This window comes from Falco naumanni, chromosome 2 (assembly GCF_017639655.2).
Source record: "Falco naumanni isolate bFalNau1 chromosome 2, bFalNau1.pat, whole genome shotgun sequence".
Lineage (NCBI taxonomy): Eukaryota > Metazoa > Chordata > Aves > Falconiformes > Falconidae > Falco > Falco naumanni.
This window is the reverse complement of record NC_054055.1, coordinates 49322040-49335205: the sequence shown is the minus strand read 5'-3', so window position 1 is coordinate 49335205 and position 13166 is coordinate 49322040.

Below are 13166 nucleotides of genomic sequence, written 5' to 3'. Positions count from 1 at the left end.
TCTCATTGAATGAAGAAAAATAATATTTGACTTCCAGATTTTTCACAACCAAAGTGTGAAACTTTTCTGTATGGGAAATGTGGAATTTTCTTAGAGCTAACTTATTGGTTAGGTGGAGTGTTGTAGCTTATGACGTATCCAAACCTCAGCGCAGCACCTGAGGGACCATCAGCTCTCAGACTCCCATGGAGAGGAAGGCAAAATGGCAGGCACTTATATACTAGTAGCAGAGCCAGCCCCTTCATGGGCGGTTTTCTACTTAGTTCCAACGTTTCCGTCACAACACGTGATCTTCCGCATCACTACATCCCTATGCTACTACAGTGGAGTTATAACTGTCCTCTGAAACAAACTGCTGATTTCTTTATCATGTAAAATTTGAAGAGCCACTGTAAGAGCTGTATATGGATTCCATCAAAGATGGCCACAGAATTTCAGTTTTCCTTCATCATTCATGTAATTCATAATGCACAGTATAGAGAAATGTTTAATCTTGATTTGAATACATTTCAATACATTTTTAGTAAGGTGCTCCACTAGTACATTCTTGTTGGTAAAATATTGCAGATTTCAACAGTCTGGGTTTGGTGAATTGAAATTTAGGTGCAAACTGGTTCATAAGTCACATGGAAAGAGGTTCTCACACTAAGTTTCAAACTTAGGTGCCTATAAGAGTGTGTTGTGAAACTGAGGCTAAAGTAGATATCTAAATCTTAAATCACAAATATAGTTGTTCATGTTAGCTAATTTCAGATTAAAAATTTAAACATGATTTACAGGGCCTCTGAACTATTAAAATTAATCTACAATGAATAAGGTAAGAAACTTCACACAGGAGAAATTCTTCAAGAAGATTAGTATATTTATTTATGCATATTTTAATCAATTAAGAATAACTCTGCCCTTTAGTTATAGTAGCTATTTAGGAATAACTCTGCCCTTTAGTTATAGTAGGTATTTATATTGTCTTATATAAAACTTTTTATTTTACAGATAGACATTTTGCTTGTTAATTATTTTTCACATTTAAAATGTTTTATGAGGGAACTCGTTTTTCCTATAAATAGCAGTTTCATTATTTTTACTGGAAATTTTCTTTTCTTGGTGATAGCAATCGTGTAGCAATTAAGCTATAAGTAAGATTCAGAAAACAATAACTAAATTCTAATTTTCTTACTGATCTTTAATAATGGATTTGGCTTAATATGTATAATTATTTATCAGTCATCAATCAGTTTGATTCTTTGTATTTAAGGTGGTAATATTCTGAAGAGGCTCTAAATTTCAACATTCCTTTCCCTAAACATTTTCTTGAAAAGCAGTTTGCAAGGCAACTGAGAGATCTATGCATTTTACCAACAATTCTGTCTTGTTATGACCACCAAACTATGTTAAAGCTTTCATAATATGAATGCACTTCAGTGTATCTTTCAGGTTTAGTTCAAGGCAATGTAAAAGCTGGTTCAATGCTTGTTCATAGCTAGTCATTAGCATAACACCCAGCAATCTTTATAAAAAGCAAACAACTGTGTTGGCAGCAAGTCAAAAGCTACCACTGTCACTAAAGTGGTAAAGCACTGAGCCAATTTAATTGTTAGGCAAAGGCAGTTCCTGGAAACTCTAAACCAGTTTGTAAAAGCAGTTTGAAAATGGTATTTCAGGAGACAGCAGCAACTACTGTTATATTTAAATATAAAATGTTTGAGTTTTGCTGAAGAAAGTCCTGGTAAATCAGCATCAAAGGCTCAAAGTGTCTCTGGAGACTCCAACATTTAATTCCTACTTTGACTGTTACCTTTTCCTGTGTTTGAGTTCAAAATTCAGAATATAATTCATCTCACCTAATGTTAGACATCTAACATTTGATCTAAACTATCTATTCAGGATCTCCCAAGAATCAAGGGACAATTGTTTCCAGGGATGATTCATCATATTTCTCAGGATATACATCCCATACAATTCAGGATGAACCATTTTCTAGAAATGCCTGTTTGATTTCACTGGATATTAGGAAAGTCTATGTTTACATTATATACGTATATATAAATAATTTTATGTTACATGCCCAACTTCGAGATGATTAATTCCATTCATAGTAGCTGACCCCATATTCCATAATATAAAATAAATACTAAAATTGGTCTAAAAGTTGATTTTATTTGTTTGTAAAAAATGTATTTAAGTTGTGGTTTTGGGGTTTTTTAATTTAAGAAAAGCACTGCTGAGCATCTTACATCCTTTTTTCCTCCTCAAGTAAATATATAATTAATGCAAAATTTCAAACTGATTTGCTATATTAAAATATTAATTTTAAAAAAATGAAAAATGCTCAACCCATTAATCTCTATTCTTCTTGGACTTGTATGCTGCCAGCCAATTAATGAGTTTGGTAAAGAGTCCCTTTTCATTGTTTTGGATGCCATTGTAATGCAGAAAACTTAAAAGAGAAGCAGCTAGGCAGAGTCCTCTGTCTTTGACTCAAAGCAGATTTACACAAGTGTAACACCACACTTGATGTAATTTCCACTCAGGCCATGACTTCAAAAGGCTTATTCATGCTTGAAAGGTTTGAACTATCTGCTAGAGCCACCTGCACACAATCTTCTTATTTTTGAGAGAAATCCTTTTCATGCTGTCAGCACAACCAACTTCAGTTCAGGAGGGGTTTCAAAACATGTAATCATTGCATAAACAGTGGTTGACCTCCACAATGGTCAGTGCCTTTTAACAGTGGATATACTTACGAAAGCAGACGACTGGTAGAATTACTGCAGTGTTTCCAATTCTACATCCACTATGCCTAAAGAGAGAGAATATGAAAGACCAGGCTGGCCCATTTTTAGTAGCAGTAAGTACAAACACAGGTACATCTGGATGCATTTTCTGAAGCAAAGTGACTGGTTTTGATGACTGCGGAAGTCCTCTCTGAAAAGCTTCTTACTACAAAAGTCTCTTAAAAATAGCACAGTGTGTGAGTTCCCAGTTATTTCTTCTCCTCTCACTATGCTATTATATATATAGTCATTACAAGTAACTTCAAAACTCTTCAAAAACAAATGTCACAATTTTGTAACTACACAAATAATCATGTCTTGTCCATGATTCTGCCTGAAAAGAAAACAAAGACCACACTGTTTTGCCTTTCTGAGAGTACAGCTGTATATTGCTTATACCCTGCAACCACTACACAGAAAATAATATAGCTCTTGAAAAGTAATAGAACTATATAAATATATGTAGAATTAAAGGAAAATGATAATACATTTTAGTAAAAATTCTATCAATTAAGAGACAGAAATTTATTGAATGCCAGGTAAGTTTTTTTCCTAGACAGATGTTGTGCATACTGTTGTGAACCTGGTTTTTATAGAGGGGACTGGAAGGTGAGGTCAGACTGAGAAAGCTGATTGAGCTAATGTTTTTGCTTACATAGCACTGCGAATGCTCTTAGGCCTTATGGGTTGTGTGAACAGCAGCAAATTTAGCAGACAAAACATCTGGCCTCAGTACAAAATCTGAGCACACAGGCACTGTGATGTGCCTAAGCTGCTTGAGAGTAATGTGAAGTACCTACACAAAAGGGGTGGGGAGTTTCTCAAGGAAAAATAATGTGTTTTAATTTAATCTTATTTATAATAAGCTCCCCAAGACCATTTTATTATACACACATATATATAAATATAAAATATATTTTATATATATTATTATATCCTATCTATACATATAGAATACAACTCTGGATGAAGACACAAACCTTATGCCATTATGATTTATCAGTAAGTTAGCTATGAAAATTCCTTGCTCTGTTAGTAGAAAGAAGAAATAGTGAAATATGAATTCCCTATTTACAGAATTAGGACCAAATTGATCTCTGCAGTAGCTAAGCTGCTTTTCTTGAATATTTTCCAGAAATGAAATCACTTTTGCAGTAATACTTTTACAGATATTTCTTTGATAATTGCTTTTACTTCACTGCAGTTACTTATGTTGCATATCTACTCTAATAATATGACTTTAGATAACAGTTAGTTGTAATATATCCCAGGAACCCCAGCACTAAACGGGGACAGGCTGGATGAATATAAGAATGTATAGTGATAGAATAAGCCACCAATCCACGAGTGACAAGCAACTGTTATAGATTATTTTGTCTAAGAATTTGAAAATAAAAAAAAAAAAAAAAAGCTAGCTTAATTTCTACTGATGGTAGAAAACCTCAGGATTCTGAAAAGACTCACAAAGGGCAAATGCATTAAAGGTCACATAAAAAGGTTTTTGTAGATGGTGTCCTAGCAAGATTTGCACAGTACAGAAAATTTAAAATAGGAAAATCTTGACCTGCTTCATATGCTCTTACTTTATTAGCTATACCAGCACATTATCATTTATTCCATTTCACTATGTAATGGAAATTAAGCATTTATTCTAGTGACCTAGCTATCTTTCAGTGCCTTGGTGTTGACAATTTATGCACTCTTCCAAGGCAAAATAGTAACTTGATGGTGTGTAACTTCTAATAATACATATATTCATGTCTTCTGGCCAGGCTTAATCCTCACAAAATCCTCTTGGAAGTGCTGCCACCCTTGTGATTAAGATGGAAGAAATGTGTTCCCTTCATGTGACTCAATGTGGAGAGGAAAGTAATAGTCATCTTCCATACTGATAGGGTTACATCCATGCCTGCAGTTGTAAAATAAAATAAAATAAAATAAAATAAAATTCCTTTCATATTTTTGATCATCAGATGTAAGAATTTAAATTATTCTACCTAATATCTGTTATCTCAAGGGCTGTTTAAATTTAGCTGCTAGAAAACTTTATTTCAGGTCCTCTTGTTGTGACATTCAAAGTCAATCATTCAACTACTTGTGAATACAATTCTACTTTAATTAATACGTGTGTTAAAAAGAATGTGAACTGAAACAGAACAAGGTCTTAAATAAAAAAAAAAGATCAGTCAGGATGAGTTTGGTACAATGCTCTGGGTGTTGCTCTGTTTGTGTTGAGAAAGGAATGTACTCTGAACAATTAGAAAAGGTTCCACTGATGATGTTAAAGGAATGTACTCTGAATAATGAGAAAAGACAAGGTGGGCACCTGAAGGAGATCAGGAGACCATCAAGTCAGGACATCATTGAACAAAGAAAATTGAAAGGTCTACTACACCTAGATCCCCCTATTGTGAATGGAATTATGAGGTGTCAAAATCAAACGAGTATGTATGTAAAAATGTGTAACCTCTCACAAAAATATACCTAACTTTTCACTGAAAACTTTGGAGCTAGCTTGTCTGGTGCAAATCGGCTAGCTCCCCAACATTCCATGAAATAAATACCTTTGCTGCTTAAAGACAAAATTGGTCTCTGAGCAGTTACTCTGTGCCGTTTTGGCATCAGAACCATATATATTATTAATCCAAATAGAGGTTTTCTGGACTAATGTTACGAAAACAGTAATAGAATGTGTCATTAGTAATAGTCAGAAAACCAAAGCCTTTCTATTCTGGATTACAAGCTGAATCTAAGATAGGGTTTCCTGCCCATCCATGTGATCCACAGAGTAATCGACTTACCTATCCTAGTAGATTAAATACTACTAACACATTAGTACTAAAGAGCTAGCATTAACTTGACAGTAAAATTTATTAAAAAGAAAAATCTAGGTGATGTCAAGCAGTACATGTTGTATTACAAGGCTCAAAATCTTGCTCCTGTAGTTCACTACCATAGCATGATGAGACGAAAGTTTATAACAAAGTAATTTGAAAAACTTTTCAAGTTCTTCAAAAGAAATAAAAGAAGGCATTTACTGCAGTCTTAACATTTGCCACAATGCACAGTCCTTGGAACTGATCTGATACAGAGCGTTCATTAAATGATGCACACTACAGTACTTCAATAAGTAGTACACCATAAAGAATGTTTTTTCCTGCTGACTGCCCCTTCTCAACAAACTCTTACTTATGCTGTTTGCAGTGTGAGTGTCTCTAAGCACAGGTGGAAATCAGTGATATAGAAATCTTGTTATGTTTAAGTGTTTGATCAATTGTTTCTGCAGTTCGGTCATTTACCTTGAGTGTTTCGATTGCTTTTTGTTGGTTATTTTATTGAGTTGTATGTAGTCTTGTTTTCACCAGAGACAACCTAGACATTTAGGACAGAATTTAGTTTGTCGACGAGGCTAGATTTCATTCTGCTTTTCTTCCCCATTCTTTTTCCTATTCCCTTCTCACTCTTTCTAAAATTCCTTTGTTGAGGGAAGACTTCATTGCTTTCTCACTTTGTCACTCACAGTCTACTATACCGATGAGGATGTCTCATTAAGACATCATAGTTTCTCCAATTGACAGCTCAGTACTGAAGTTCTGTTGCTTGACCTCTATTTGCTACTTTACTTTACATTTTGATATGTACTTTCTACTTACTGCCAATGCGTCAGCTTTGTATGTTTGAAAGTCTGCTTCTATTCCTTTCTATTTTATAGATTATGAATATTCTTTGTGTCTTGAATAGGCTTTGGATTTCTGTTCTCTGAAATTTGGATCATAGCCCCATTTTACGCTATCAACATGCTTTCCTCTTGCTTCCTTCTGAGTTCACAAACAGAATTATATGCATGTTTTTGAAAAGGAATTTCTGAATTCCATTGAACTGGCTTAGAAAGAAACCACAAACAATTACTGGTGCTTATTTTATTCTAATTTAGGACTTTTTAGAAGTTAATTAAAGGCTTACTTTTCCTTTATGGTATTTTTTTTCATATCAGCTTTTTTATTTTTTTTTTCTTTCTAATACGTTATTTCTGAATTCTCAATTTCGGTGTACTCCTTGGTACCCACTAACAAAACTTTTATTTCCTCCCTTAACTTTTTTTTTAATAATCTTTTTTATATCAAGATTCACTTTAAAAATGCAGCCAGTACTTTGAATGAAATTATGAAAAATAAGTGGCTTGCAATAGAAGGTAGAAAGAAATCAAAAGGACTTCCATTTACAGAATTTTCTAGACAGCTAAATTGGCTATATGTTACATATTGGAACTGCTATTAAACTGCTATGTATTGTCATCAAGACAATTAAAATGCTTACATAAGAAGATAATAGATTTTCTTATACACTGAAAGGATACATTGCCTTGCACTGTATCTAACACCATGACCTATCAAAATATCACCTGTGAAAGATCTGAGATAAAGAATAATCCTAGTAAAATCTATGAGATCATGTACATATTTAAAGATAAATGTGTTCTTAAACACTGGGCTAGATTTAGGGCCATAGACATTAATTTTTACAGTACCAGGCAATGTTTCTCTAATTCCTTTTATACACAGCTACAGAGACACTCACAATCTGCCATATGTTAGAAAACCTTAATATATTTCTTACATACTTTTTCCAGAAAATGTGTTCAGGTTGGTTTGTTTGGTTTTGTGCTTTTGTTTCTTTATTTGTTTACTTGTTGGTTGGGTTTCTTTTGTTGTGGGGTTTTTTTTTTTGTTTGTTTGTTCATTTTAGGGGTGTGTGTGTGTTCTTTGTCATAGATAGGTAATTATTAGTGCTAGACTAACAACATGGTTTAAGCTGTGGTCCACCTTTGAGAAGCGAAGCTGTGGGACTGAAATTCAGAACCCGGAGACCATAAAATGTTACAAATGGAGTTTTACTGCCTTCAAATGCTGAGATTATATCTTGGCTACTTTGGAAGATCAAGGCAGCCTCATTATATGTATTTATGTTTTTGCTGAAATATGTAGTGAAATAGAATACACAAAGGGATATACTATTTAAAAATAGAAATCAGCCAATAAATCAGTCCCCACTCCAAACCTTCAGTATTTTATCAATTAGCTTAATTCCAAGAGTAAAATGCTAAAGCAGTACATTAGTACTTTGACAAATGCAAACCAACAAATTCAGCTCAGTAACTGATGTAAAAATATATTCTGATTCTATGGCATTTGTTAGAAATGAGTTTAGAGTTTCATCATCTTTGGTTAATTTAATGAGTCATCACTTCCATTCAATCCCTTTTTAACAGAAAAATACTTGGGAAGTAGGAGGAAACGTCAAAGGGAATTTTTAAGTCCAAATAAAAATATTTGTCTGTTTGTCCTTTAAAGTAAAAAGCAACAAAAAAAAATATGATGACCAAAGATTAAATTTACCCAGCCATGTATGTACACACTCCCTCTTACTAAACTTTTATAAAATTTCCAAATTTAAGGAAAAATAAAAGTACATTTTTGAAAAAATGCAAATATTGAAATTTAAACGTTTGCATTTTAGAGGATTTTTTTCTCAGAATATAAAAATTTATCTTTTCAACAGAAAATGGGAAATAAGTCTAGCTGACCTGAACGCTACTTTTTTATTGATATCTTTTTCATAAATATTTCTCCTTGCTCTTTTTCCAAGCCACCACTGCAGAAGGTTTTTCCTTTAATCTCATTCAGTCTTCCCACAGGCAAAAACCCCTGCAGTAGAACAGTAATACTGCCAATGTCTGAAGCAGACCTCTTTTTCTAAGGAGGAAATATAGTGGTATATTTTCATTTAATATGAAGACTATCATCTCACATCTGTAGCACAACTATGCTCTCTCTTTAATTCCTGAGTTCTTCCCATGATAGTATACAGGACAATGCCAGTGCCCCTGACAGTCTGAAATTTTGCATAGATTACCTTATATTTTGGCTTAAACATACTCAAAACAGAAGTGTTTCAGAACAGGTCAACAGCAGTTACTATAATTGAACACTGCTTTTTAGAATTTTATACTTAAAATCTGTGATAGTTTGAATTGATAGCTGAGAACTGTAGCTGTAATTCTTTCTGCACATAGAATAAATGTTGCGACTTTGTCACTCTTTTTCCATTTTTCATGGGTTTGAGGTTTTGGGTTTTGTTTTGTAGTTTTGTTTTGAAGAATACAGCTAATATTTCTGAAACATGAAAAAATCTGACATTCCAGGGACAAATTCAGTGGCAATACAGATAGCTATTCAGTCGACTTTCAGTTTGCCTTAAATAATTTTGATAAAGCATGTATTACAGATAGTGTTGAGCACAAAGAAGTAATGAAGTTCCTACAAATGACTTGGGAAAATTGTGGCTTGGGAAGTTTCAGCTGGGGGGAGTTTCTGCTTTGATAAAACCTTCTGTGACAAGACAGTCTGAAGGTTTTCATGATTACTCATTTCTCACCTTATCTTTATATTGACATCTAACATTCCCCAGACATTGTGTCATTCCAGGCTATGTAGAGCATGCAGGTATGGAGAATTTATATTTCATAGACATTTCTGCATTTCATTAGTGTGATGTATAGTCTCTGCAAGTCAGGCTTAGGTGGGGGTCAAAACCAGATGAGTGTGATTTGATTTTAGGGTATTATTATCTAATTTGTATCCATTTCATACACACACAAACACAAAATCATTCTGTTGCCAAAAATTAGTGTATTCTGTGTTTCATTGCTTCATAAATGTTCCTGGATTATGCAGATGAATTTTAAGGATTCTGTAATTTAGAAGCTTTTCACTGAAATGTAGTGAAGCTGTGAATTAACTAGAAAGAACTGATTTCCACTGTTGTGTAATTAAGTATATTATAATCAAAGGTATTGAGAACTCAGCCAGGTGGTATAACTTTAAGTTATATTCAGTCTTGTCTATGTTTCATACAGAGGCTTCAGTAAAATAAACAGAGAAGACTAGTTAATTTCCTCTAACTAAAAAAAATATTAAAAAAATTACAGTAAGATGACAAATGTTTTCTTCATTGTTTCATGGTTCAATGAAACCTTAGTTCTCGCTGTTACTTGTATCCTTTCCTATGAATTGTGTATTCTTAGGGACACATAGCTTGAGATGAAGATAATATAAACAAGGCTGAAAATTCAAAATTGTTTAATCACAAGAAGACAAAGGTAAACTCAGTGAGTTAACACTTTTCTAGATCACATGATTATGTTAGAGATCAGTGAAAAATTCTTATCTAGAAATGTATAGATAAAAATAAATAATGGCAACACCAAATTTCTTTTGAGTAATGTTAATTCACTAATATTAGAGATTTATGGAAGGCCAAATAAAAGTAGTTTCCACTTTACACATAAATTATTTTAATTAATGAGACTAGCCTTGTGGTTTTAGTTACAGGATGATCTATTCTATTCCTCCTAGAATCAAACACTTAAATTTTCCACTGGATATTCTGTGTATAGGCCTTGTATACGTAACTAGTGACTGACAGAAAACAAAGTGCAGCAATAAATAGCCATTCTCACTTCAGAATGATGTGACCATTACACTTACAGGAAGCTGGGGTAAAACTTGTCCCACTCAGTATATTTTTAACTGATCTGTGAAAATAAAAGTGTTTTCTGATGAGGTTACTTCCTTCAGCATAGTAAAGGTGAAAATGGATAACAAAGATTTACAGTACAATACCAGTCATTCTCAGTGATAGAAGAGCAAAGGGAAAATCCTTGGACAAGTAGTATTCCTGTGGAAAGGACTATAGGGGACTACAGTTTATTATTTAAACATAAAAGTTATGTAAACATGAGTTTTTCATATCCTAGGACAGCAGTTTAGACTCTGTGTCTTCCTTGCCTGATGACTATTTAGAGTATACAAACTGGAAAAACCCAAAACAGGTAAGCTTAGAAAGAAACAGGTTGGTTGCAAAGTTGATGTAAATGTATCTGTAAAAGAATAAACATCAAATGTTCTAAAGTATAGGAAAATAATTATTTTATAAATAGTGCTTGAAAGGGTCTACCATTTTTGTAAATGTCCTTCAAGCAGTTGCTGGCAGCCTTTAGAACATCTTTTTTTTTTCTTTCCCTTTTGGTAATGTTCTGCTCAATTAACCTGTAATGGAGTAATTAACATATACTAATGTTATTGAATTTTAACTAAAATATACTTCATAAAATTTATTTTATTGTGAAAGATGATTTTCTCAAGAAACATTATAGTATTCAGGCTTGATAAAGATATGGTAAAGACCTATGTACTTCTGTCATAATAGTTACCATAATAAAGGCATAGATGAGTACATTTCATTGAAAATAAAGCAGGCAAAATACCTGAAGGAATTATGAATCTAGCTTTCTGATATTCTTGTACAAAAAAGAAAGCAGACAAACCAACTACTTCTTCCAAAAGTGAAATGTATTGAAAAATAAGTGGGGGGCAAAAAAAAAAAAAAGATATAACCAATGAGTTAGGTATGCAAAACCAAAATGACATCCCCACCAAAAAAAAAAACAAACAACCAAAAGCAAAAAATAACAGCACAACTTGTGTATGTGTTTTGTGTAAGATTTGGGAAGTTCTGCCTTCAAATACTTTATTGATCAGTATGTTTGTCTGGTCTTTGGGACCTAGGAAGCCAGCAACCAGGGAGACAGATCCAGGGGCAGCTATTGGACAGACTGAGCCGAGGCACTGGAAGGATCCATCTTGTGTGTATGTATTCTCACTAGTGGACCTCAATCGTGCTCAGCGAGCCAGGGGAGCAGGGTGAGGACAGTGCTCTCTGCCTTCCTCTGGGTACTCTGTGGTATGTGTGTCTGGCCATGTATATATGTGCATATGTGGTGTATGCATGCATGTTCCATGTGTCTGCCTGCTGGGAATGCATTGTCGGCATTGCAGCTGGTAGGACCTGGAGGGACATGGAGCTGCAGCATCCTGAGCTGTCTGAGAATGTTTGATATTACCCTCTAACACTGTCCAATGGTAATTCATCACCTCATTGAAATGACTCTGGTAGTCTTGTGCAGTCCGGAGCAGTGGTTCTAGGCCTCCTGTGCACCTGCATCAGGTTTCAGTTGCTGTGATAACTGCTTTGTTCCTGTTTTACAATCTGTGATCGCTGGCACTCTTTAAACACCAGCCATGTATGAAAATGGTCACAGGTCCTTTCCACCTCCCATCCCAAGATCTCCTCCTTAGAGGGAAGCTTCTTCCACCAGCTTATGCTTGCTGACTGTGCTTAAATCATCTCAATCAATGCAAGATCCTCTGCATGTCTCTTCTGTCTGTGCAGTGCTTCCCATTCGTGGTCCTGTGGTTTATAATGCTAGGAGCTGTCATAGCAGGTTTGAATTGTATGGCGTTTTTTTGTTATAATGCACAACTCCCATTAACTTCTTACAGACCATTTAAATGCCCAGTAACCTCTTAGCACTCTTAACTGGTCAGGGGTAGGTGGGGGTAAGGCAGTGGAAGTTAATGATGCCAGAGAACATTTTTCTTGCAGGGCTTATCTATGCTCTTTGCAAAATAAAAATATGCATTAGGTAGTTCTCAATTTATTATATGCTCACACGTTACAAACATATGTATTAATTGAACAGTAGAATGAGTTAAAGCTTTTATAAGATTAGAAATTATGCTCCACATTTTAATCTCTCCTGTGTGTACATACACTCATGCTTTTGCATATGCATATATAAACACCATTATGCATAATTAAACAATTTGATGCAGATTGTTAATGTGAAAACGGAAATTCAGCTTTAATTATTAGAATGTAAAAGAAAAGATTTCATCCTGAAACGTATGCAAATCAATGTGCATTAAGAGTGACTCTCAATATAGATTTGGCTATATGGTATTAAGGACACGACCACTAAGTTTGCTCATTCATGTTTTCAAGCTGAAAATACCCTGTGATAGCAAGGGTCAGTAAAAGTAGACTTGAACTCCCACAGACTAATGTTTCATACTTTATATTTGTGTAAAACTTGCAAAGATATTATATTGAAGAAACAAGTTTTTGATGTTTCTTTTAGTTGAACTAAAGGAGCAGATCTAGAAGGGGTTCCACTAAATGAAAGTGCTTGACAGCTCTTTAAGGACATTTTCCAGAGAGTGCCAGAGTTCTCGATTCTCATGTGTAAGAAATCAGGCAAGGAAAGCAGTACACCAGTATGGCTTAGTAAGGACATCCTGGTTAAGAAAAAGGTGTGGGAAGCAAGTGTATGGGCAACGGAACCAGAGACATATCCTGGAAAGAATATAAGGATGCTGTGTAGGGACTGGATTAGGAAAGCTAATGCACAGCTGGAGCCGAATTTTGCAAGGGATGAGGAATAATAAGAAGGGCTTCTACAGGTATGCTGGTCAGAAAGGGAAGATAAAAGAA